The sequence below is a fragment of the Somniosus microcephalus genome, chromosome 6, assembly GCF_052327205.1.
Source record: "Somniosus microcephalus isolate GS21.2 chromosome 6, FLI_Smic_1.0, whole genome shotgun sequence".
In the NCBI taxonomy this organism is placed as follows: Eukaryota; Metazoa; Chordata; class Chondrichthyes; order Squaliformes; family Somniosidae; genus Somniosus; species Somniosus microcephalus.
In genome coordinates, this window is record NC_140992.1 from 36,131,696 (window position 1) to 36,159,152 (window position 27,457).

Here is a 27,457-nt window from a genome sequence, read left to right on the forward strand (position 1 = left end):
GATGACGTTAATTCTTGCCTTCCTTCCCCCTCTCAGTAAATATTGTGCAGGTGCACAGTGCTACTGTTCATCACTGCGTGGGCTTTGCAGACATGATTTACATCAAGTAAAGTGCAGAGATTGGCAATGATGTCCGGCAATCTGCCAGTTTTCAGTGAAGCGCAGGTGTGCATAGTATATTCAGTTTAGCCTGCCGAATGTACAGACTTCTTGCTGTTTGACTGCCTAAAGTAACTTGGTATGAACAAATGGAACAACACAGACAATGCAAATGGATTATTTCATTGAACCCATACAGTTCTACTTAGCAGAAACCATCTCTGTCATGATGGAAGAAGAGTATTGACGACCTTTGTTAGGTTAGAGTGTGCACTTGGTAATTTAGAAAGGGTAAGCTTGGAGATGGGCCTGCAGATGTAGGCAGCTATGCAATGGTACTTGATTTTGTTGCTATCCCAACCCATCCACTGATCAAAACAAAGCTTCCATTTTATTTAGTTATAGGGACACTGTCAATTTGGCACAGAACAGTACTTGTTTTGATTTGTATTTGTCTGCCAGTAAGCTGCAAAGTCCCTGAGTATGTCCTTTCAAGGTGTTTTCAAAATTGAAGTGTTAACTACAGGAAACTCTTGGGTATCCGGGACCGGCGTGTTGCCAGTTGATTAAAAATTCCAGATGACGGAGAGGGTTATCTACCGAGGCTATTTTTAACAAACAAAAATTAAAAAATCAAGAAATGTGCAGTATACAGTAATTGGGTACTCACCTACAGAATCCCATAATGCAAGATGGGGGAGATAATTCACGATAAAGATGGAGACACACACAGAAAAATGGCGGATCGGAAGAGACTACCAGCAGCGCGGGAGAGTCAGACTCCTGTTATTGAGGTGTTCGGACTTCCGACAGCGCCAAGAAGCCGAGTAGTGGTAGTTTGGAAAACTACCCCCACTGACTAACTCGGCCACCGCGGGAGTCTCGGACTCACCAACATTTCCAGTTATTGAGGTGTTGTTTTCGGAGTATGAATTTTGCCGGTTAATAGAGAATTCCGGATATTTAGATGCCGTTTAAACGAGAGTTTCCTGCAACATGATTTCCTTTTGTTGAGTGCAGTCCATGTAAATCAGACAGAAGTGCGCTCAGCTGATGAGCCTTTGAACGCACAGCATCATCTGGTGTCTTGGGCGACTAACTCAGATGCGATATCGCCACATTGGGAAATTTTCTAGTGGGCAAAGCTCCTGGAATGTCTTTTGAAATCTCAGCAGATGCTACATTTGTTGGAGAATCAACTTGTACAGTATGATTTTAGATTTTTAAAGAAAATAATTTAAAGTGCTAAACACAATCTGCAATACAGCCTGTGCTGTTGCACTTACAATGTATAAACACGGTAAAACACTTTGCAGGATACATCACAAAAGTGACAGATCCTTTGTGAAGCGCTGAGATGGAAAAATACATATTGGCATCACCTGTGAATAAAACTCATTGTCTTCTGCTACAGTAAGCATGTCTGCTACATTAAATACTTATTTGTAGTGGTGGTTTGAGCAAAGTGCAGTTTGGGGAGGGGCATGCTTGGTTCCAAGTATGTTAGTGTTACTTGTTCAGCGCCTGCCTGGTCACCCTTCTTTAAATAATGCATCTTTTCTTTGCCACAATCTAGGTCTCGATTTATTTGTTCTGACTGAGATTGATTATTTGATCACATTAGATCCACATTCTTGTACTTCTTAATAGCAGATTTAAATATGTAATGGAACCATTTCATAATAAGGAACTGCAATCAGGAATTGCTGAAAGTAACAGTCGTTGTCTTCAAAGTCAAACGTACTTTCACGTATTCAAAAAAATGATATTTTAATTAGATTCATTTTGGAAATATGTTGGATTTCTTACTGTGTGGTTTTTTTTTGCGCCCCACATTACTATAAATTTTCCCAAGCTAAATAACATTTCCTTACTGAGAAGGCATGCAGGTAGGCAGGCAACCTGTTCCAAGTTCCCCAAAATGCTGTTCCTGAATCAAACACATAGGGGTCGATTTTCATTAAGCTGTCGGGAAGGAGGCAGGACTACAACTTTCGGGTTTTAGCCCTGCCTACATCGACGTCCGGCCAATCCACGCAATTTTCCCTTGATTGACCTTGTTGAGCCCGCCCAGCGGGCTCAGCAGGCCAATTAAGGGCCACCCGGCAACAGGTGACATCACAGACTGAAATTTCATCTGTCAAGAGGTCTTGACAGATGAAATATCCGTGTTTCACAGCTGTTTGAAGCTGTCAAACACTGACGGTCTGACTTCTAACCTGAGTCCTTCTACACAGACTCAGTTAGAACTCTCACCGGCACACAAAGCTGAAGGCTGCCACTTGACAGATCGCAGCCATTCAGCTTTCAGTGCCGGCTGAGTGATGGACTCCTGACGCCTACAGGAAGAAAGGCTGTTAAGGTAAGTACAGGTAATTTAAACTTCTTTACACACTTTAGACACACCAAACACACTTACCTTTGCACTCATGCACCCATCACTCTCACCTGAACACCGACATCGCGACCCCCTCCAAGTCCTTCAACCCGACGGCCCGCCTGCTCTAACCTGGCGTGGTTTGGAGCCGTCGGGAATCCCACACGACACCCCTCAAAATAGGGATTAGGCTAAAAATGGGCTGTTAACAGGCAGTTAATTGGCACTAATCCCTTCCCGCCTCGGGTCGGCGGGTCCCAGTGCGGGGTGGGTACCCACCTCTGAAACCTACGTGGAGGCAGGTTTTGGGCGGGATGGTGTCGGGACCCCCGAATTCGGGATTTTTGCTCCCCCGCCCGCCTAAAAGCCCGCCTCATGGCGCACTAAAAATCTAGGCCACACAGTCTCTTCCCTGTGTGAAAGCACCTAGGCCCAAATTTCCTAGGTCTGGGAGAACTGAACAAGAATGCAAGTTGGGCTGGAATTTGGGATGTTACTCGAGGGTAGGGCAGGCGGGATGACATTCCCCTGCCAGAAATCCCACCAGTTCCACTTTTCCTGTGACTAACTTGCAAAGTACACCTACATCAATGTGACAGTGGGAGCCTGATGCCATTTTCCCAGCGGCAACCTCAATTGCTATTAGGAAAGTTGCTACTGATAAATTGGTGCCACTTTTTTTTAAAAATTGACTCCAGCTGAAACACACTAAAATAAGGAACATGTCACATAGCACAGATCCCTGATTCTGCATTTGCCCATCCTGTGCCATCTCATGGATGCTTTAGAAACATTTCCAGACTATTTCACTAATCTAAACAAACTCTTTTCATTCTGACTTGAGTCTTTGAGCTGTATCTTCATTTTTGGAGAGCTGGTAACTAATAGAAAATGTTTTAGTACATGGTCCATGGTGTACTGTCATAGACTTGAAACATGCATTTGCTCCCCCAGTGGTTCAGCAGTAGCTGAGCTATACAGGCCACGAAAGTCCCGATTAGAGCGATGGTTTATGCAGAGTTCCTTTTTGTCATTTGATTCACTCCTGCCTTCCACCCTATCACGGACCTTCCCTTTTTTTTTCTTTCCTCCCCTCCTCCTTCCCCTTTCCCTGCCTCTGTAAAAACTGTTGTATCTCTAACTTTTTCCAGTTCTGACGAAAGGTCATCGACCTGAAACGTTAACTCATTTTCTCTCCCCACAGATGTTGCCTGGCCTGCTGAGTATTTCCAGCATTTTCTGTTTTTATTTCAGATTTCCAGCACCTGCAGTATTTTCCTTTTGTTTCTGCTGAGTGAGTTGAGCTGAGCTGAGGCAGTGATAGCGGCACTATTAATTGGCGAGGTGCCAATGGCTTCAGAAGGGCACGGGAGAAAGTTGGTGGAGAAAGCTTTTATTTAATAAAAAAAAAAAAAAAAAAGTTGCGCTTTATATTGCTTCTCGTGCAGCAAAACATTTCAGAGTGGCTTCAATGTGGCTCTCGGGGCCAGAAGAGGCGGAGCAAGTGAATTTGAGGAGAAGCATGCTCAACTAAATTGGTTTTCAGGAGGCTTTTGAAGGTGGGGAGAGTGGTAACAAAACAAAGGAATCTGGGAACAGAATTCCAGACGAGAGGCGTGAGGGCCGAAGGCTCTGCCCCCATTTAAAAAAGAAAACAGGATCTTTTACAAGAGGCTATTAGGCTGATGGATGGCAGGCTCTTTCTGGACATGACTACATTCAGAAGTGCTGAGCAATGGAAACAGCCATGAGTGGAGAATTGTTTATGCTTGTGTCAGGGTCACACATTTAAGTGTTCTGCCTCGATCAGTGATGGTATATACTGAAGGTGATAAAATACCTTGCTTTACTTGGATCAGATAACAGGATTCTCTGGAGTCAGCTGTACTAGACATTAGATATTGCAGTGTATATAAAGACAATTCATCCACGACGTGACGGTGTTCAAGCTGTCTCGTTTCCCTGATGATTTAAAATCTGATTGCAAGTCCTGAGTTTTTGGAGTGGAGGGGAGGCAAGCTAGTCAGGAACAATCAGAATTTGGTTGTTTGTGGGGTTGTTGTGATTTAACAAGGCAAGGGAATACACAATAAATGGTACGATACAGAGAAGTTTAGAGGAATAGAGAGACCTTGGAGTGCCTGTCCACAGACCCCTGAAGGTAGTAGGACAGGTAGATAAAAAGAAAAGACTTGCATTTATAAAGCACCTTTCACGACCACCGGACTTTCCAAAGCGCTTTACAGCCAATTAAGTACTTTTGACGTGGAGTCACTGTTGTAGTGTAAGAAACGCAGCAGTCAATTTGTGCACAGCAAGCTCCCACAAACAGCAATGTGATAATGACCAGATAATCTGTTTTTGATACGTTGATTGAAGGATAAATATTGGCCAGGACACCGGGGATAACTCCCCTGCTCTTCAAAATAGTGCCATGGGATCTTTCACGTCCACCTGAGAGCGCAGACGGGGCCTCAGTTTAACGTCTCATCTGAAAGACGGTACCTCTGACAGTGCAGCAATCCCTCAGCACTGCACTAGAGTGTCAGCCTAGATTTTTATGCTCAAGCCTCTGACTCAGAGGTGAGAGTGCTACCCACTGAGCCACGGCTGGCACTGGATAAGGTGATTAAGGAGGCACAGAATGTAAGAGCAGGGAGGTTATGCTTGAACTAGTTAGGTCACAGCTAGAGTACTGTGTACAGTTCAGGTCCACCAGATTACAGGAAAGATGTGATTGTCCTAGAGAGGGTACTGAGGAGATTTACAAGGATGCTGGCAGGACTGGAGAATTTTAGCTATAAGGAAAGATTGAATAGGCTGGGGTTGTTTTCTTTGGATCAGAGGAGGCTGAGGGGAAACTTGATTGAGGTGTATAAAATTATGAGGGGCCTAGATAGAGTGGACAGGAAGGACTTATTTCCCCTAGCAGAGAGGTCAATAACCAGGGGGCAGAGATTTAAAGTAATTGGTAGAAGGATTAGAGGGGAATTGAGAGAATTTTCCACCCAGAGGACGGTGGGGGTCTGGAACTCACTGCCTGAAAGAGTGGTAGAGGCAGAAACACTCATTGCATTTAAAACGTACTTTGATATGCACTTGAAGTGCTGTAAACTACTAGGCTATGGACCAAGAGCCGGAAAGTGGGATTAGGCTGGATCGCTCTTTTTTGGCCGGCATGGGCCGAATGGCCTCCTGCGCTGTAAATTTCTATGATTCTATAAAGTTCAGAGGGCAGGAAGAAATGCAGATTGTGCTGTGACAAATGCCTGTGCATATAGTAAATGGTTTACACGCCCATGAAACATTACAAAGAATAGTCTCATGCCAGTTGATACTCATTATATGCTTGTAAAAGGGATTTATAGTTGCTATTTCTGTAAAAGCTTTGCACATTGCTGTAGTGTGTCACACCTCTACATTGATGAGACATTAATGTGGACAGAGGTGTGACTTGTACATTAGATTTGATTATAGTAATGAAAAAGAGTGGGTTGTGGGGAGGGGGGAAACCCATTCCCTGTCCAATATCTTGAACTGAACCAGACTGTTCATAACCTAGGCATCCTATTTGACCCTGACTTGAGCTTCTGACCTCATATCCTCTCCATCACCAAGACTGCCTACTTCCACCTCTGATGTCACCTGTCTCCACCCCTGCCTCAGCCCATCTGCTGCTGATTCACTCATCCATACTTTTGTTACCTCCAGACTTGACTTCCAATGCCATCCCCGGTCGGCCTGCCGTCTTTCAACCTCCATAAACTGAAGCTCATCCAAAACTTTGCTACCCCTATCCTAACTCGCCAATCTCGTTCACCCGTCACCCCTGTGCTCACTTACCTACATTGGCTCCCGGTCCCTAACCACCTCCATTTTAAAATTCTCATCCTTGTGTTTATATCCCTCCATGGCCTTGCCCTCCCTATCTCTGCAACCCCCTACAACCCTACAAGAACTCTGTGTTCCTCCAACTCTGGCATCTTGTCCATCCCACCATAGGCAGCTGTGCCTTCAACTGTCTAGCCCCTAAGCTCTAGAATTCCCTCTCTAACAGTCTCCTCTTTTAAGACCCTCCTTAAAACCAACTCTTTGACCAAGTCACCTGTCCTAATGTCGTCATCTTTAACTTGCTGTCATTTTTTTCTCTGGTTATGCTCCTGTGAAGCACCTTGGGATGTTTTACAGCATTAAAGGTGCTATATAAATGCAAGTGTTTTTTGTTGGGTTATGATATCTTCACATCTGAAGGATGTTTGTGCATTTAATAGTTTGTGTGCTTTGAATGTCATGTGAAACAACAACAACAACTTGTATTTGTATAGTACCACTAACATAGTAAAACGTCCCAAGGCGCTTCACAGGAGTATTTCAAGACAAAAAAATTGTCACCGAGCCACATAAGGAGAAATTAGGGCAGCTGACCGAAAGCTTGGTCAAAGAGGTAGGTTTTAAGGAGCATCTTAAAGGAGGAAGGAGAGGTTTAGGCAGGAAATACCAGAGCTTAGGGCCGAGGCAACAGAAGGCACGGCCACCAATGGTTGAGCGATAATAATCAGGGAGAATTAGAGGGCGCAGATATCTCGGGGGGAGGGGGGGGGTGGTTGTTGGGCTGAAGGAGGTTGCAGAGATAGGAGGGGGCGAGGCCATGGAGGGATTTGAAAACAAGGATGAGAATTTTGAAATCGAGGCGCTGCTTAACCGGGAGCCAATGTAGGTCAGCGAGCACGGGTGACGGGTGAGCGGGACTTGGTGCGAGTTAGGACACGGGCAGCCGGGTTTTGGATCACCTCAAGTTTACGTAGAAAACCAAATAGTCTGGGAATGAGCTTCAGATTCTGTTGAGAATATTTTCTGCCGTGAAGCTATGTAACCAGTCTGCTGGCTCGGTTTAATTAGCACTTTCATAAAGAAAGACAGACTTGCGGTTATATACTGCCTTTCATGACCACTGGACGTCCCAAAGCACTTTATAGCCAATTAAATACTTTTTGAAACGAAGTCACTGTTGTAATGTAGAAAACGTGGCAGCCAATTTACACACAGCAAGCTCCCACAAACAACAATGTGATAATGATCAGATAATCTGTTTGTGATGTTGATTGAGGGATAAATATTGGCTCGGACACCGGGGATAACACCCCTGCTCTTCTTCAAAATAGTGCCATAGGATCTTTTACGTCCGCCTGAGAGAGCAGACGGGGCCTCAGTTTAACGTCTCATCCGAAAGATGGCACCTCCGACAGTGCAGCGGAAGCGCCCTCTGTATTGCACCAGGAGTGTTATCCGTTGTGTCTGGCTTATTTGAATCAGCATAGCTGCAGAACGCAAGCCAACTTCCTTTTTGAAGAATGGAGGAGACTTGAGTTTGGGGAGGGTCGATCTCTGGACATTAACTGTCTATATCTGGGGAATAAACCAAACCAATCAAATCCAATGCGGAGAGAGTTTGTGTGATTTGTTTGCAATTTACTGATGAGTGCAAATTGATAAGTGATGCAATGACTGGCCCCAATTATAAAGTTATTTTTTTCACTTTATATCTAGATATCAATAAAAAATGGTTGAGCTATACTTAGCACAGTGTATGTATGCATGTATGTATGCATTTATATGGTCGTGGGACATAATACATTATTCAGTAAGTGGGAGTTGAAATGCTGTTAAATTAAACACTGTCACGCAGAGAGGATATAATTTAGCTTGAACAAGAATTGATGCAGCTTGTCCAAGTAGCAGTGTTTTTTTTATAGATTAGCCAGTGTTATTTTTCAGGAAGGTTCGTGCACATTATCAAAGTCATTATTACAACTAGCATCATCTCAGCGTTGCTTTATTCTGCAAGCTCAGGCAGTTAATGTCCAGCATCAAGTTCTCATGAAGGGACTCATCTCATTAAGGTTGAGATTCCTCTTCTGGCTACAGTTTCACTCTTGCTGGGATGGGAGGGGCAGTCTGGTTGTTGTAAACTATTCCAGTACACGCCTGAATTGAGTGTGTAAAGAGCAAGAAAAATGTCTCAAACCTTCGGTGCAGTAACTTAGGAGCTCCTGCTTCAATGGAAGAACAAAATCATGACCCACCTTCTGACCAAATCTTACCTGACCTATGGCAGCTCCCTGAAACAAATTTTAATTAAAATTCATAATCTTCTATCTAATTTTACTTTATGTAGGCCGATAAATGGTTTAAGATTCTGCGTTTGGTGATTGATGGTAGAAAGATTGTGGTGTCAGCTGTGGCTTAGTGGGTAACTCTGAGTCAGAAGGTTGCGGGTTCAAGTCCCACTCCAGAGACTTGAGCACAAAATCTAAGCCGATATTCCCAACGCAGTACTGAGGGGTTGCTGCACTGACGGAGATGCCATCTTTTGGATGAAACATTAAACCGAGGTTGGATACATAATTGGCCATACGTCTGCTCTCTTGGGTGGACATAAAAGATCCTGTGCCACTATTTTGAAGAACAAGAGCGTTCTCCCCAGTGTCCTGGCCAATATTTATCCCTCAACCAATATCACTAAAACAGGCTATCTGGTTATTGTCACATTGCTGTTTGTGGGACCTTGCTGTGCACAAATTAGCTGCCGGGTTTCCTACATGACAGCAGTGACTACACTTCAAAAATACTTAATTGGCTGTAAAGTACTTTACATAGGATATACGGCACAGAAACAGGCCGCTCGGCCCAACCAGTCCATGCCGGCATTTATGCTCCACACGAGCCTCCTCCCGTCTTTCCTCATCTAAATCTATCAGCATAACCATCTATTCCCTTTTCCCTCATATGCTTATCTAGCCTCCCCTTAAATGCATCTATACTATTCGCTTCAACCGCTCCCTGTGGTAGCGAGTTCCACATTCTCGCCACTCTTCGGGTAAAGAAGTTTCTTCTGAATTCCCTGTTGGATTTCTTGGTGACTATCGTATATTGATGGCCTCTAGTTGTGCTCTTCCCCACAAGTGGAAACACTGTCTCTGTATCTACTCTATCAAAACCTTTCATAATTTGAAAGACCTCTATTAGATCACCCCTCAGCCTTTTTTCAAGAGAAAAGAGACCCAGCCTGTTCACCCTTTCCTGATATGTATACCCTTGTGTTTCTGGTATCATCCTTGTAAATCTTCCCTGCACCCTCTCCAGTGCCTCTATATCCTTTTCATAATATGGCGACCAGAACTGTACGCAGTACTCGAAGTGTGGTCGAACCAAGGTTCGATACAGATTTGGCATAACTTCCCTACTTTTCAATTCTATACCTCTAGAAATAAACCCTAGTGCTTGGTTTGCTTTTTTTATGGCCTTGCTAACCCGGTGTTGCAACTTTTAGTAATTTGTGTATTTGTACTCCGAGATCCCTTTGTTCCTCTACCCCACCTAGACTTGCACCCTGCAAGTGATGTGACCTCCCTATTCTTCCTACCAAAATGTAATACCTCACATTTATCTGTGTTGAACTTCATTGCCCATTCTGCAAGTTTATTAATGTCCTATAATTTGTTGCAGTCCTCCTCAGTATTGACTATCCCCCCAATTTTGTTTCATCCGCAAATTTAGAAATTGTATTTTTGATTCCAGAGTCTAAATCGTTAATGTAAATTGTGAACAACAGTGGTCCCAACACTGATCCTTGTGCAACACCGCTGCCCACCTGCCACTGTGAATAGCTACCCTTTACTCCTACTCTCTGCTTTCTGTCCTGAAGCCAGCCATCTATCCATTCTGCTACTTGTCCCCTGACTCCGCATTCTCTGACCTTATTCATCAGCCTGTTATGGGGTATTTTATCGAAGGCCTTTTGACAATCCAGATAAATAACATCATCTGCATTACCATTGTCTATTCTCTCTGTTACTGTTAAGTCTGTGAATGATTGAGACACGGACTAGCAGGAGAGAAAACAAACAGATCTTTACTGGTGGAAGTCCATAACGAAACTAAACAACAGAGGCTCTCTAGCGCCTTTTATACAGGGGTGGTCACTGCCGGTACTGCAGTCTGAGACCAGTTATTCTCTTAAAGGTACATACACAACAATTCCTCCCCTTTTAGATAAACAGTACATAACATTCATTTAACAACTAATGATAACGAATTACAATCACAATTACTGTTACTAGATACAGTGGTTAAGTTTAAGCAATTATAAGTTCAGTCTTTGAGGAGGCTTCCTGATTCTGTCTGGATAACGCCTCTTTGGGGTAACAGGTTCTTCTGGCAATGTTGAGTCGGAATCAATGTCGTTGTTTGGTTCATCTGCTTCCAATATTACTGGTTCTACGGTAGCTGCAATTGGAACGTTGATTTCATTACCAGGTGTATCAGATCGTGGTGTGGAGTTGACGTTTTCCAGTGACTCTAGAATCTGGTCAGCATGGCGTCTTACAATGCTCTCCCCAATGTCCACGGTATACATGAGAGGTCCTTGTCGTGTACAAACCGTTCCTGGCTGCCATTTCTCAGTGCGGTAGTCCCGGGCCAAAACTAGTTGACCTATCTTAAAACTCCTGGTCGGCCTTTCATTCATATTCTGAAACTGCCTGTTCTCCACATCTCTTTGGACGTTTGGCTTAACCAAATCCAAGCGGCATCGTAGTCTTCGATTGAAGAACATCATGGCTGGAGTTTGGTTGGTAACCGCATGTGTCGCATTCCGGTAGGCAAACAAGAAGTTGTCCACCTTGTGTTGTAGGGGTATTATCTTCATTACACATTGCCTTGATAGCCTTCTTGAATGTTTGGACAAACCTCTCGGCCAATCCATTAGTGGCTGGATGATATGGGGCAGATGTGTAATGCTTAACACCATTGTTCTTTAAGAACCTCCGGAACTCTTCAGACACAAACTGTGGTCCATTGTCAGAGCAAATCTGCTCAGGCAGCCCATTCCTGGCGAATATGGTTCGTAAAACTGCGATAGTTTTTTCCGTGGTGGTTGAGGACATTTTTATTACCTCTGGCCACTTTGAATGTGCATCCACCGCAATTAAAAACATCGAGTCCATGAAGGGACCAGCAAAATCAATGTGCACCCTTTGCCATGGAGATGAGGGCCACTCCCATGGATGCAGAGGAGCTTGTGGTGGGGCGTTTTGGACCTTCTGGCATCCTGCACAGCTCTTGGTCATCTCTTCGATTTCTCTATCGATTCCCGGCCACCACACAAACGCTCTGGCTAAGCTCTTCATTTTTACCCCACCCAGATGACCCTCATGAAGCTCATTGAGCACTCTATCCATCAACTTAGGTGGAATTACTACTCTGGATCCACACATCAAGGTTCCTCTGCACACTGACAGCTGTTCTCTTCTCGGCGAGAATGCTGGCAGCAGGGGTTCGCCATGTGCTGGCCATCCCTTCACCGTTAAATCATAGACCCGTGATAGTGTTGGGTCATTCCGTGTTTCCTTTTCTATGTTTGCATTCGTCACAGGGAGACATTCGACTATGGTCGAGTGGAATAACTCCATTGGATCCACTGCAAGGTCGTCTTCTTCCACCGTTGGCAACGGTAGACATGACAATCCATCAGCATTTCCATGCTGTTTAGTTCCTTTGTACTCGATGTCATATTGGTGTGCCCCTAGGAAAAGGGACCATCTCTGCAGCCGTTGTGCTGTCATTATCGGTACGCCCTTCTGCGGGTTGAAAATGGAGACGAGGTTGATGATCGGTTAGTAGAGTAAATTTTTGACCGTGCAGATAGTGATTGAACTTCTTCACCCCCCACACTAGGCTGAGGGCCTCTCTGTCAATCTGGGCGTAGTTACGCTCGGCAGAAGTTAACGAGCGTGACGCAAAAGCTATCGGCCTCTCCAAACCATCAAGGAATTTATGTGACAGTACCGCCCCAATGCCGTAGGGAGACGCATCACACGCCAGCCTGATTGGCAGTGCCGGGTTGTAGTGAGCCAATACTTCCTTCGAAGTGATTAAGTCCTTACTCTTCTGAAAAGCACGTTTACAATCATCGCTCCATTTCCATGCTACCCCCGTTCGTAGCAGGGCGTTCAGTGGGTGCAGAATTGTCAACAAATTCGGCAAAAACTTATGATAGTAATTCACCAACCCGAGGAATGACCTCAGTTGCGACACATTTTCAGGCGCTGGGGCCTTAATAACCGCTTCAATTTTGTCAGGGGACTTATGTAACCCCTCTTCATCAATCACGTGGCCACAATACGATATCTGTTTCTTTAAAAATTCGCACATGGGGCGGTTGGCTCGCAGCCCATGTTCCCGTAGTCGAGTGAGCACCTGTTCTAGGTTGTTAAGGTGTTCACTGTCATCTTCACCTGTTACAAGGATGTCGTCCAAGTAACACTGAGTCCCCGGAATCCCTTGCAGGACTTGTTCCATCGCTCTTTGCCATATCGCCGGAGCCGATGCTACTCCGAATACCAATCGATGATACTGGTAAAGACCTTTGTGAGTGTTTATCCTGAGATACTTCCTAGAGGACTCTTCAACCTCATCTGCAAATATGCTTGTGCTAGGTCAATTTTTGTAAAACGCTTCCCTCCAGACAGTGAGGCGAAGATGTCTTCTATCCTTGGAAGAGGATATTGTACTGTGTAAAGGACAGGGTTCACCGTCACCTTGAAATCACCACAGATGCGAATCTTCCTTGGCTCTCCGGACTTACTGCTTTACGTTTTCTTCATGACAGGAACGATGGGTGTCGCCCACTCGCTCCAGTCGACCTTAGACAACACGCCTGCCTTCTCCAGATTCTCCAGCTCTGCCTCGATGGCTGGGCGAATTGCATACGGTACCGGTCTCGCTTTGAAAAACTTGGGAACTGCATTCTCTTCTATTTTTAACGAGGCGGTTACGCCTTTAAGCGTGCCCAGTTCTTGTTGAAATACCTCTTTGGCGTTAGCTAAGATTGTTGACAATCGTCCAGGAGTGACATCATCATCTTTTTTACCGTCCACCGTCATTGCATGAATGGAATGCCAATCTAAGTTTATCTTCCTGATCCATTCCCGTCCCAATAACGGTGGTCCACCATTTGGCAGTATGTAAAGATACAATTTCCGTATTTTCTTGCCATTGTACTCGACAGGCACCCTTATTTTTCCTCTGGGGTATACTTTTTGCCCCGTATACGTCGTCAAGACGATGGATGTCTCTCTCAAGGGTATGTTTGAAAATAGCCGCTCGTAGTCTCGTCGATTCATGACGGTTAGCGCTGATCCTGTATCCAATTCCATTTTAACTTGGGACCCTGCTATCGTGAGGGTGACCCAAATGGTTCGGTGATCCTCTTTTGCGATTACATTGTGAAGTTTGAGACAGCTTAGTCTCCTGTTTCCGGATTCACTATCGCTCATCTGGTCTTCGGAACTACTGTCCGTCATCTTTTGTACTTTCTTGTACGGTTCCTTAGTAGCCTTTTTGTTGTCGCTGGTCTTCTTCCCAGACCTACAAACTCGTGCAATGTGTCCAATCTTCCCGCATTGTCTGCATATTTTGTCTTTGGACCAGCAGTCCTTCTGGTCATGGTTAGTTCTGCCGCAGCGATAACATTTTGCAAATCCCCGTGTCATTTCGTGGGTGCCGTATTCCTGTGGTTTTTGTTGAATTTCTGCAGCTCCCCTGGCTGCTGCTTCATACGATACTGCCACGCTGAAAGCCTTATCTAGCGTCAGCTCTTTTTCTGAGAGTAACTTCTTCTGCGTTCCTTCACTCAGGAGTCCACAGACAAATTTGTCCTGTAGGGTATCTGCCAGTCCTGCTCCGAACTGGCAGTGCTTTGATAGCTTGCGTAGTTCCGTAAGATACTCAGCATTGCTCTCATCTTTGTGCTGAGTTCTCCTGTGGAATTTAAATCTTTCTGCTATCAACAGCGGTGCAGGGTTTAAGTGTTCCTGGAGGACAGCAACAATTTCGTTAAAACTCTTCACCTTCGGTTTGGCTGGAGTAATCAGGTCCCGCAATAGGCCGTACGTTCTAGCGCCCATTAAGTTTAGCAATATCGATGCCTGTTTCCCCTCCGCTATATCGTTTGCCTCAAAATATACCTCGACTCTTTCCACATACGTGGTCCAGTCCTCTAATGTATTATCAAAAGCAGTGATACAGCCAGTCTTCGGCAGCTTGCAAATCTAAAATGGCGCCTCCCGCGCTTTGCTTTCTTCCCCGCTGTTGTTAGCGTTGCTTTCCACGGTTTCTTGCGCGTATTCTTTTTCTTTTATTATTTTCCCGTCGTGGAGCGGACCCTCTGGGACACTTCCCTCCCTCTTCTTAGGTCCGAACGCTGCCTGGCTTCGAAACACCGGCCGCGCCCTGTATGCTCCACCCTCTCTCTCTTTGCTTCCCGACTCGCTGCCCGGCCCCGTTGAAAGGCCACCCGATCGAGTTTCAGCCCGCCGCAGCCCAGGAAGGATCAGAGCACTACCTGCCACCAGCCCGATTAGCTGGGAAACCACGGACCGAGGAACCCAGCCTGGCTCTGGAAAGTCGCTCCTGCAAGTTTTTAAATCGATGATTGACGGTCGACGCCCGTTTCTCGAGTTTCAATGGCCTCTTTTTTCTTCTGGCTCCGACCTTCAACAACGTCGTCGGAGCTGCTGCTGAGTTGCAGGTAAGTTTGTTTCTTACTCGTCGCCAGTGTTAAGTCCGTGAATGATTGAGACACGGACTAGCAGGAGAGAAAACAAACAGATCTTTACTGGTGGAAGTCCATAACGAAACTAAACAACAGAGGCTCTCTAGCGCCTTTTATACAGGGGTGGTCACTGCCGGTACTGCAGTCTGAGACCAGCTATTCTCTTAAAGGTACATACACAACAGTTACCTCTTCAAAAAATTCAATGAGGTTGGTCAAGCAAGACTTTGCCTTTTGAAATCCATGCTGACTGTTCATAATTATATTTTTGGTTTCTAGATGTTCTTCTATTTTCCCCTTTAGTAGGGATTCCATTATTTTTCCTACTACCGATGTTAAGCTGACTGGTCTATAATCACCTGGACATGTTCTATCCCTCTTAAATATCGGTATTACGTTAGCTATCCGCCAGTCCTCTGGCACTATACCTTTTTCTAACGAATTATTAAATATGCGCAATAATGCCTCTGCTATCTCTTCCCTAGATTCTTTTAAAATGCGTGGATGCATTCTTACTTATGCACTCCTCTGCTGTCTATGTGCTTAATGTATGCCTCTTTCCTTACCCTCAATTGTTTCCTTATGGCTTTATTCATCCATGGAGTCTCATTATTGTTTAGTTTGTTCTTTTAGTGGAATATATTTTTCCTGCGCTCTGTTGAACGTCGTTTTAAATGTTTCCCATTGTTGTTGTTTGCCAATATTGTTGCCCATTTTTTCCTCAATTTCTATTCTCACCCCCTCAAAAGCAGCTTTTCTCCAAAACTATTAACTTGGTTTTCGTCATATGTATGTCCTCCTCGTGGTTGCAAAGTGGCCAAGGTTGGGAACTAAATATTCCAGGATACATAACTTTTAGAAGGGATGGGCAAAATGGAAAACGAGGAGGGTTTTATGATAAAGGATGGCATGAAGACAGTACAGAGAAAGGATCTTGGCTCAGAAAATCAAGAAGTAGAATAGTTTGGGTGGAGCTAAGAAACAGCAAGGGGCAGAAAAAATCGATGGGAGTTGTTGATAGGTCCCCAAACAGTAGTTGTAATGTAGGGCAGAGATTAAATCAGGAAACTAGAGGCGCATGTAACGAGGGTAATCATGAGGACTTTAATCTACATATAGACTGGGCAAACCAAATTTGCAGTAATAGTTTGGAGGACATTTATGGGATGTATTCAAGATAGTTTTCTAGATCAGTATGTTGCGCAACCAATTAGAGAACAGGCTATTTTAGATCTAGTATTGTGCAACGAGAAAGGGTTAATTCATAACCTTGTAGTAAAGGGGCCTTTAGGGACGAGTGATCATAATATGATAGAATTTTATGTTGAGTTTGAAAGTGACTTGGTTAAATCCGAAACTAGCGTCTTAAATCTAAAGGCTGATACCTGGGATGGCAGGAATGACGTATGAGGAGAGATTGGGTCGATTGGGCTTATACTCGCTGGAGTTTAGAAGAATGAGAGGGGATCTCATTGAAACTTATAAAATTCTAACAGGACTAGACAGACTAGATGCAGAAAGGATGTTCCTGATGGTCGGGGAGTCCAGAACCAGGGGTCACAGTCTAAGGATAAGGGGTAAGCCATTTAGGACAGAGATGAGGAGGAATTTCTTCACCCAGAGTGGTGAACCTGTGGAATTCTCTACCACAGAAGGCAGTAGAGGCCAATTCATTAAATATATTCAAGAACATAAGAAAATAAGAAATAAGAGCAGGAGTAGGCCAATCGGCCCCTCGAGCCTGCTCCACCATTCAATAAGATCATGGCTGATCTGATCCTAACCTCAAATCTACTATCACTCTACATCCCTCCCGAACTCATGTGATCTCCTGGGAGAGGCAAAAAACCAGATAAAAACCCAATGGCCAATTTGGGAGAAAAAAATCTGGGAAATTCCTCTCCGACCCATCTAGGCGATCGAAACTCGTCCAGGAGATCACTGTCCCTATATTTTCTACAGTACTTACCTTCTGTAAAAGGTGATCTCCACCCCAGCCAGGAACAGGAATAGAACCATCTCCTGAAATCTAACACATAATTAGAACACAAGAAGTAGGAGCAGAACCAGGCTACACGGCCCCATGGCCCGCTCCGTTACCCACAGGGCCATGACCGATCCGAACCTAGACTCATGTCCAATTTCCTGCCCGCTCCCCGTAACCCCTAATTCCCTTTACTTCTAAGAAACTGTCTATTTCTGTTTTAAATGTATTTAATGATGTAGCTTCCACAGCTTTCTGAGGCAGCAAATTCCACAGACCTACTACCCTCTGAGTGAAGAAGGAGTCAGATATATTTCTTAAGGCTAAAGGGATATGGGGAGATGGCAGGGACAGGGTACTGAATTTGGATGATCAGCCATGATCTCATTGAATGGCGGAGCAGGCTCGAGGGGCCGAATGACCTGCTCCTGCTCCTATCTTCTATGTTTCTATGTTGAACAAAGCAAACTACGTAAGTATGAGGGGCGAGTTGGTTAAGGTAGATTGGGGAACTACATGAAAAGGTACGACAGTGGACAAGCAATGGCTAGCATTTAAATAATTAATACATAATTTACAACAAATATACATTCCTTTAAGGCACAAAAACCCCACAGGTAAAGTGATCCAACCGTGACTAACAAGAGAAGTTAAAGATAGCATTAGATCAAAGGAAGAGGCTTATAATGCTGCCAAAAAGAGTAATAAGCCTGAGGATTGGGAGGATTTTAGAATTCAGCAAAGGAGGGCCAAGAAATTGATAAAGAAAGGGAAAATAGAATGAGAGTAAACTAGCGAGATACATAAAAACAGACTGTAAAAGCTTCTATAGGTGTGTAAAAAGATTAGCAAAAGTAAATGTGGGTCCCTTACAGGCTGAGACAGGAGAAATTATAATGGGGAATAAGGAAATGGCAGAGAAATTAAACAAATACTTTGTGTCTGCCTTCACGGAAGAAGACGCAAAAAACTTCCAGGAAATAGTGGACAACCAAGGGTCAGGCGAGAATGAGGAACTGAAAGATATTGGTGTTAGTAAAAAAAAAAAAAAAGTAGTACTGGAGAAGTTAATGGGACTGAAAGCCGATAAATTGCCTGGACCGGATGGCCTACCTCCTAGTGTTTTGAAAGAGTTGGCTATAGAGATAGTGGATGCATTGGTTGTCATTTTCCAAAATTCCACAGATTCTAGAACGGTTCCCGCAGATTAGAAGGTAGCAAATGTAACCCCACTATTTAAGAAAAGAGGGCGAAAACGGGGAATTACAGACCAGTTAGCCTGGCATCAGTAGTAGGGAAAATGCTAGCATCGATTATTAAGGACGTGGTAACAGGGCACTTAGAAAATAATAATAGGATTGGGCAGAGTCAACACGGATTTATGAAAGGGAAATCGTGTTTGACAAATCTGTTAGAATTTTTTGAGATTGTAACAAGCAGAATAGATAAGGGGGAACCAGTGGATGAGGTGTATTTGGATTTTCAGAAAGCATTTGATAAGGTGCCACACAAGAGGTTATTAAACAAAATTAGGGCTCACTGGATTGGGGGTAATATACTAGCATAGATTGAGGATTAGTTAAGGGGCAGAAAACAGAGCAGGAATAAACGGGTCATTTTCGGGTTGGCAGGCTGTAACTAGTGGGGTACCGCAAGGATTAGTGCTTGGGCCTCAGCTATTTTTTTTGAATTATTCGTTTAGGGGATGCGGGCGTCGATGGCAAGGCCAGCATTTATTGCCCATTACTAATTGCCCTTGAGAAGGTGGTGCTGAGCCGCCGCCTTGAACTGCTGCAGTTCGTGTGGTGAAGGTACTCCCACAGTGCTGTTAGGTAGGGAGTTCCAGGATTTTGACCCAGCGACGATGCAGGATCGGCAATATATTTCCCAGTCAGGATGGTGTTTGCCTTGGAGGGGAACTTGGAGGTGATGGTGTTCCCTTGCACCTGCTGCCCTTGTCCTTCTAGGTGGAAGAGGTCGCGGGTTTGGGAGGTGCTGTCGAAGAAGCCTTGGCGAGTTGCTGCAGTGCATCTTGTAGATGGTACACATTGCAGCCGCAATGCGCCAGTGGTGGAGGGAGTGAATGTTTAAGGTGGTGGACGGGGTGCCAATCAAGCGGGCTGCTTTCTCCTGGATGTTGTCGAGCTTCTTGAGTGTTGTTGGAGCTGCACTCATCCAGGCAAGTGGAGAGTATTCCATCACACTCCTGACTTGTGCCTTGTAGATGGTGGAAAGGCTTTGGGGAGTCGGGAGCTGAGACACTTGCTGCAGAATACCTAGCCTCTGACCTGCTCTTGTTGCCACAGTATTTATGTGGTTGGTCCAGTTAAGTTTCTGGTCAATGGTGGCCCCCAGGATGTTGATGGTGGGGGATTCAGCGATGGTAATGCCATTGAATGTCATGGGGCAGTGGCTAGACTATCGCTTGTTGGAGGTAGTAATTGCCTGGCACTTCTGTGGCGCAAATGTTACCTGCCACTTAATCAGCCCAAGCCTGAACATCGTCCAGGTCTTGTTGCATGCGGGCATGGACTGCTTCACTATCTGAGGAGTTGTGAATGGCGCGGAACACTGCTGTCATCAGCAAACATCCCCATTCCTGACCTTATGTTGGAGGGAAGGTTATTGAAGCAGCGGAAGATGGTTGGGTCTAGGACACTGCCCTGAGGAACTCCTGCAGTGATGTCCTGAGGCTGTGATGATTGACCTTAAACCACTACAACCATCTTCCTTTGTGCTAGCTATGATTCCAGCTAGTGGAGAGTTTCCCCCCCCTCCCGATTCTCAGTGACTTCAGTTTTACTAGGGCTCCTTGATGCCACACTCTGTCAAATGCTGCCTTGATGTCGAGGGCAGTCACTCTCTCCTTACCTCTGGAATTCAGATCCTTTGTCCATGTTTGGACCAAGGCTGTAATGAGGTTGGGAGCCGAGCGGTCTTGGTGGAACCCAAACTGGGCATCTGTGAGCAGGTTATTGGTGAGTGAGTGCCGCTTGATAGCACTGTTGATGATACCTTCCATCACTCTGCTGAACGTTGAGAGTAGACTGATGGGGCGGCAATTGGCCGGATTGGATTTGTCCTACTTTTTGTGGACAGGACATACCTGGGTAGCTTTCCACATTGTTGGATAGATGCCAGCGTTGTAGCAGTACTGGAACAGCTTGGCTAGCGGCGTGGCTCATTTTGGAGCACAAGTCTTCAGCACGATAACCGGGATGTTGTTGGGGCCCATAGCCTTTGCTGTATCCAGTGTGCTCAGCCATTTCTTGATATCACGTGGAGTGAATCGAATTGGCTGGAGACTGGCTTCTGTGATGGTGGGGACCTCGGGAGTAGGCCGATATGGATCATCCACTCGGCACTTCTGGCTGAAGTTGCTTGCAGACGCCTCAGCCTTGTCTTTTGCACTCACGTGCTGGGCTCCACCATCATTGAGGATTGGTCTATTCATGGAGCCTCCTCCTCCTGTTAGTTGTTCAATGGTCCACCACCATTCACGACTGGATGTGGCAGGACTGCAGAGCTTTGATCTGATCTGTTGATTGTGGGATTGCTTAGCCCTATCTATAGAATGCTGCTTCTGCTTTTTAGCATGCATGTCGTCCTGTGTTGCAGCTTCCCCAGGTTGGCACCTCATTTTTAGGTATGCCTGGTGCTGCTCCTGGCATGCTCTTCTACACTCCTTATTGAACTAGGGTTGGTCCCCTGGCTTGATGGTAATGGTGGAGTGAGGGATATGCCGGGCCATGAGGTTACAGATTGTGGTGGAATACAATTCTGCTGCTGCTGATTGCCCGCAGCGCCTCATGGATGCCCAGTTTTGAGCTGCTAGATCTGTTCTATTCACAATCTACATCGATGATGTGGATGAGGGGACCAAATGTAATATATCCAAGTTTGCTGATGATACAAAGCTGGGTGGGAATGTAAGTTGTGAGGAGGATGCAAGGAGGCTTCAAGGGGATATAGACAGGCTAATTGAGTGGGCAAGAACATGGCAAATGGAATATAATGTGGAGAAATGTGAAGTTATCCACTTTGGTAGGAAAAATCGAAAAGCATTTTTTAAATGGTGAGAGATTGGGAAATGTTGGTGTTCAGCGGGACCTGTGTCTCCTTGTACACGAATCACTGAATAACATGTAGGTACAGCAAGCAATTAGGAAAGCAAATGGTATGTTGGCCTTTATTACAAGAGGATTTGAGTAGAAGAGTAAAGACGTCTTACTGCAATTATATAGGGCCCTGGTGAGACCACACCTGGAGTATTGTGTACAGTTTTGGCCTCCTTACCTAAGGAAGGATATACTTGCCATAGAGGGAGTACAACGAAGGTTCACCAGACTGGTTCCTGGGATGGGAGGATTGTCCTATGAGGAGAAATTGAGTAGACTCGGCCTATATTCTCTAGAGTTTAGAAGAATGAGGTGTGATCTCATTGAAACATACAAAATTCTTACAGGGCTTGACAGTGTAGATGCAGGGACAATGTTGCCCCTAGCAGGAGTGTCTAGAACCAGGGGTCACAGTCTCAGAATAAGGGGTCAGCCATTTAGGACTGAGATGAGGAGAAATTCCTTCACTCAGAGGGTGGTGAATCTTTGGAATTCTCTACCCCAGAGGGCTGTCGAGGCTCAGTCGTTGAGTATATTCAAGACAGGGATCGATAGATTTTTGAATATTAATGGAATCAAGAGATATGGGGATAGTTCAGGAAAGTGGAGATGAGGTAGAAGATCAGCCATGATCTTATTGAATAGCGGAGGAGTTTCGAAGGGCCAAATGGCCTACTCCAGCTCCTATTTCTTATGTTCTTACGTTCTCAATTATCATCTTAAAGCGTATTGTATTATGGTCACTATTGCCTATATATTCCCTACTTTTGCTACCCTTATCTGCTCTGGTTCATTTCCCATTACTTAACCCAATAGTGAATCCTCCCTTGGGCTTTTTACATATTGGGTTAGTACGGAGTCCTGTGCACATTGTAGGAACTCCTTTCCCTTATCCCCTTTACCTACCTCTTCTGTCCAATTAATATCAGGGTAGTTGAAATCCTCCATTCTATGTTTTTTACCCATTTCCCTAAGTTGTCTGCATATTTCTTCCTCCACCTCCCTTCCACTATTAGGTGGTCTGTAGACTACGCCTATTAGTGTGATTGATCCTTTATCTTTTGTCTCTATCCATATGGATTCTAATTCTGTCTTGCTGATATCTATCTCACTTTTTTCTACTGCCATTATGTTATCCCTAATGAGTACAGCTACTCCACCTCCTTTTTCCCCTCTATCTTTTCTAAATATGTTATACCCTGCAATGTTTAATTCCCAGTCCTGATTTATCTGTAGCCGTGTCTCAGTAATCCCTAATCCATACTATATCTGGTTCCTCACAACGCATGAATGACTCCAGCTCCCCTGTTTTATTACAGACACTGTGTGTATTGCTGTACTGCCAGTTTAACTCATTTTTAATAGGATTTCCTCTCACTTTGTTTAACCATCTTTTTAGACTCCTGTTCTATAACTCTCTATTTTAGGGTGACCTGAGATCGTGGAAGGTGCTGTAGAAATCCAAGATCTATATCTATCTTTCTTTCTTTGGAGAGCTCTGTAGTTGGATTGCTGTTATCTTTTATAAAGCAGCCCTTGATCAATATATGCAGAGATTTGCTGCCCTCTGTTGTTGATCAGCCTTAACAGCAGCTTTAAGCAGTAAAAGGCTAGAGGGAGTGTTTTGTGTTGCAAGAACTTTTTTTCTTTGACCTCCCCCAATATGTACAATTGAAAAATATTGCGTTTAGTACCTGACATTGACATATTTTGCCCGTCATGGAGACCCCCATTTTGGATAATGTCTCTCAACCAGAGCTGCTCTGCTGAAATTATGCAGAGCAAACGTACCACAAAGACTCCAGCCATTTGTATCAGCCAGCTTTTTGGGTCAGCATGGAGGTGATTCAGCAAGTGCCAACCCAACATGGGAAAAACTGGCCTCATTGGACCCGATATTCCGATTCCGATCCCTACGGGTGGGTACGTGCTGTGCACCCACCCATAGGGACATCGGAGATGCTGGTTTCAGGCATGCACTGTGCATGCGCTGGAAACCGGCATTTCCGATCTGTCAAGAAAGCTCTTGACAGATCCTCCGGCTGCCCTGGAGCATGGCCTCTGCGGGCGGATAGTTCTGCTTTTTGGAGACCCTCCGCCCGCAGAAAACACTCACAATTCTTGCGTCTGGTAAAAGCGTAAGGCCTGCTTTTACCAGGATAAGAATTGAAAAAAGTAAAATAAAAAATTTCCCCACTGATTTATCATTTAAAAATACTTTAAAGAAAGTTAAGTTTATTTTTAGCCCCGTTAAAAACTTTAATTATTTTTTTCAAAAATGTAAAAAAAAATTTAAAAGTTAGTTTGTCATTTCAAGTGATTTTTCAAAAAAAATTATTTGAAGTTTTACTATGTTTTTGGGGGTGATCTCCATTCATATATTTGACAGGTCTTCCTGTCAAATGTATGAAGGGAGATTCTCTTCTCTGATTGGCTCCACATGTCCCACGTGATCCCAGGGAGGCTGCGAACCGCCTACGCCTCTGGGATACGTGGGCCCTGCACACCGGCAGTTTGGAGATGCCCAGCAGCGGAACTGTGCGCCTCCCGGGAGCCCTCAGGTCAGGGCGCAGATTTTTCCAGATCGCAGCCCTCCGCCTGCGGGAGGCCTGCGATCGGAAAATCTGGGCCATTTGCTCCTTAAATTTTTGCATTCCTGTAGAAATTTATAGTATCACCAGTCCACTTACTCTAATTGATAGACCTTCAACTAAAAAAAAAGTGGCACCTTAACTGATGTCTTAAAATTAATACCAGCAAAAGCTAAGTTTCAGGCTTATATTATCTTAACCTACAAAATGCAATGCTCAGTCAAATTTGTTTTGAGATATGATGTAATATTTTATCCATGGAATGCTTAAGTGGAATGTTTCTCTTTAAACCAATGTGAAGTCAGTGATGCATTAATATTAAAAGCTAAATGCAATTTTTATCTAAAATCACGTTATGTTGGTTGAGTTTTAGAAAGCCGTGACTTCCGAGCAATTTATCAGACTGGACCATAAAGGATTGAAAGATCCAAGATATGATAAGTAGGAATGTGTGTAATTTGTCATTGCTCACTTGTTTTGTTTTATTCATTCATGGGATGTGGTTGCCGCTGGCAAGGCCAGCATTTATTGCCCATCCCTACTTGCCCTTGAGAAGGTGGTGGTGAGCCACCGCCTTGAACCGCTGCAGTCCGTGTGGTGAAGGTACTCCCACAGTGCTGTTAGGGATGGAGTTCCAGGATTCCGACTCAGCGACGATGAAGGATCGGTGATATATTTCCAAGTCAGGATGGTGTGTGACTTGGAGGGGAACCTGCAGGTGGTGGTGGTCCCATGCGCCTGCTGCCCTTGTCCTTCTAGGTGGTAGAGGTCGAGGGTTTGGGAGGTGCTGTTGAAGAAGCCTTGATGAGTTGCTGCAGTGTATCTTGTAGATGGTGCGCACTACAGCCACGGTACGCCGGTGGTGGAGAGAGTGAATGTTTATGGTGGTAGATGAATTGTTGATGAAGGCTGCTTTATCCTGGATGGTGTCGAGCTTCTTGAATGTTGTTGGAGCTGCACTCATCCAGGCAAGTGGAGAGTATTCCATCACACTCCTGACTTGTGCCTTGTAGGTGGTGGAAAGGCTTTGGGGAGTCAGATGGGGAGACACTCGCCGTAGAATACCTAGCCTCCGACCTGCTCTTGTAGCCACAGTATTTATATGGATGGTCCAGTTAAGTTTCTGGTCAATGGTGCCCCCAGGATGTTGATAGTGGGGGATGTGGCGATGGTAATGTAATTGAATGTCAAGGGGAGGCGGTTAGATGCTCTCGTTGGAGATGGTAATTTTCTGGCACTTGTGTGGCTCGAATGTTACTTGCCACTTACCAGCCCCAACCTGGTTGTCATCCAGGCTTGGGTACGGACTGCTTCATTATCTGAGGAATTGTGAATGGAACTGAACACTGCAATCTTCAGCGAGCATCCCCACTTCTGACTTTATTTAATGAAGTGCAGGTACATACGATTCCATGAACTGGACAGTTGAGCCTTTTAGATTGGCTTTCTTCTTACTCCTTCCTTTTGCCAAAATTACAGCAACATGTTGCACAATATGGTCATTCCACACATTCTTGCCAAATGACAGTCACTGCACATCTCACAAATGAACCCTACAAAGATGTGGAGAGAGTCCAGACCTAAGGTGTGTAATTAAGGCATGAATGATTTTTTGGTTCATATTTCCTCTCTGGATTAATTTGAGCACTGCAGGAAACCGTGTTATCTGCTGGGATTTTACCCCTCCGTCTAACGGCATATACATAGAGTACTCTTTGGTGCCTTGCCCAAGTAGCCATTACTTACGCATATCTTGATAGCGAGTGTCCGCAAGCCATTTGACAGCATCACAGCTGAGCCTGATTCTGACTTCGCCTATCCATCAGGGATCAGGAGCAGGAACCCTGGCTGATTTTCCTTGCTGCTGTCCCAGCTGGAATTAGGTAACAACAGACGAGCAATGAACCATGACTAGTTATCTAATAATGAAAGTGTCTTTTTCCAGTAAGGTTTTTTTATATATTAATTTTGTTGGGGTTTCTCTTTTTTTAATATCAAGTTGTTAAACCTAGTTTAGCTGGACAGAAACAGATGGTTCTAAGTTAGTTTTTGCAAAAACCTTTAAAGCCCTTCCACAAATTTTTGTTTATTGAAAAATTGTCACCTCAGGAAGAGGAAAATAAAGTCCTTGAACATGTTGGCGCCTCCCAAATCCGTGACCATCTTTCCCGGAACTCCTTGTTTGAATCCCTCCAATCAGGTTTCCACCCCCGCCACAGTATGGAAACAACTCTTGCCACGGTCGCAAATGACATCCTAATTGACTGCGACAAAGGTAAACTATCCCTTCTCGACCGGTCTGCAGCCTTTGACACGGTTGACCACAAAATTCTGCTCCAACGCCTCTCCACCGTCGTCCAGTTGGATGGGACTGCACTCTCCTGGTTTCATTGCTATTTTTCCAGCCGTAGCCATAGAATCACCTGCAATGGCTTCTCTTCCCGCTCCCACACTGTCACCTCTGGTGTCCCCCAAGGATCTGTCCTTGGCCCCCTCCTATTTCTCATCTACATGCTGCCCCTCAGTGACATCATCTGGCGACACAGCGTGAGTTTTCACATGTACGCTGATGATACCCAGCTCTACCTCTCCTCCACCTCTCTTGAACCCTCCACCGTCTCTATACCGTCAGACTGCTTGTCTGACATCCAGCACTGGATGAGCAGAAATTTCCTTCAATTAAATATCGGGAAGACCGAAGCCGTTGTCTTCGGTTCACGCCACCAACTCCGTTTCCTTGCCACTGATTCGATCCCACTCCCTGGCAACTGTCTGAGGCTGACCAAGTCTGTTCGCAACCTTGATGTCATATTTGATCACGAGTTGAGCTTCCTACCTCCTATCCATTCCATCACTAAGAGCTCCCATTTCCACCTCCATAACATCGCCTGTCTCCGCCCTCGCCTCAGCTTATCTGCTGCTAAGACCCTCATCCATGCCTTTGTCACCTCTAGACTTAACTATTCCAACGCACTCCTGGCCGGCCTCCCTAGTTCTACCCTCCATAAACTTGAGGACCTCAAACTCTGCCGCCCGTGCCCTAGCTCACACCAAGTCCTGCTCACCCATCTCCCCTGTGCTCGCTGACCTGCATTGGCTCCCAGTTAAGCAACGCCTCGATTTTAAAATTCTCATTCTGGTTTTCAAATCGCTCTGTGGCCTCGCCCCTCCCAATCTCTGTAATATCCTGCAGCCCTATAATCCCCCGAGAGCTCTGCGCTCCGCCAATTCTGGCCTCTTGAACATCCCCGATTTTAATTGCTCAACCATTGGTGCCTTCAGCTGCCCAGGTCCTAAGCACTGGAATTCCTTCCCTAAATCTCTCCGCCTCTCCACTTCTCTTTCCTCCTTTAAGACGCTCCTTAAAACTTACCTCTTACCAATCTTTTGGTCATCTGCCCTAACATCTCCTTATATGGCTTGGTGTCACATTTGGTTTTTGATGACACTCCTGTGAAGCGCCTTGGGACATTTTATCACGTTAAAGGCGCTATATAAATGTAGGTTGTTCTTGATCCATCAAGCTTCTTCTTTCCTAACTTCCTCCTCGCTCCCTTCTGCCCCCCCAAAAAGGAGAAAGCATGGATGGAAGAAAGCCGAGTGAACCAATTTGTTAAAATTAACCCTGCCACTATATGGTGCTCTGTGTCTATTTCGACAGTGTTTAAAGAATTT

At 45.0% G+C, this 27,457-nt stretch overlaps 1 protein-coding gene across 25 annotated transcripts in view; it reads left to right on the forward strand.

Annotated features, from left to right (window-relative positions):
• The window catches only part of LOC147115607 (disks large homolog 1), a 439,472-nt gene that overhangs the window by 328,477 nt on the left and 83,538 nt on the right, over nt 1-27,457 (forward strand). The window lies entirely within an intron of this gene.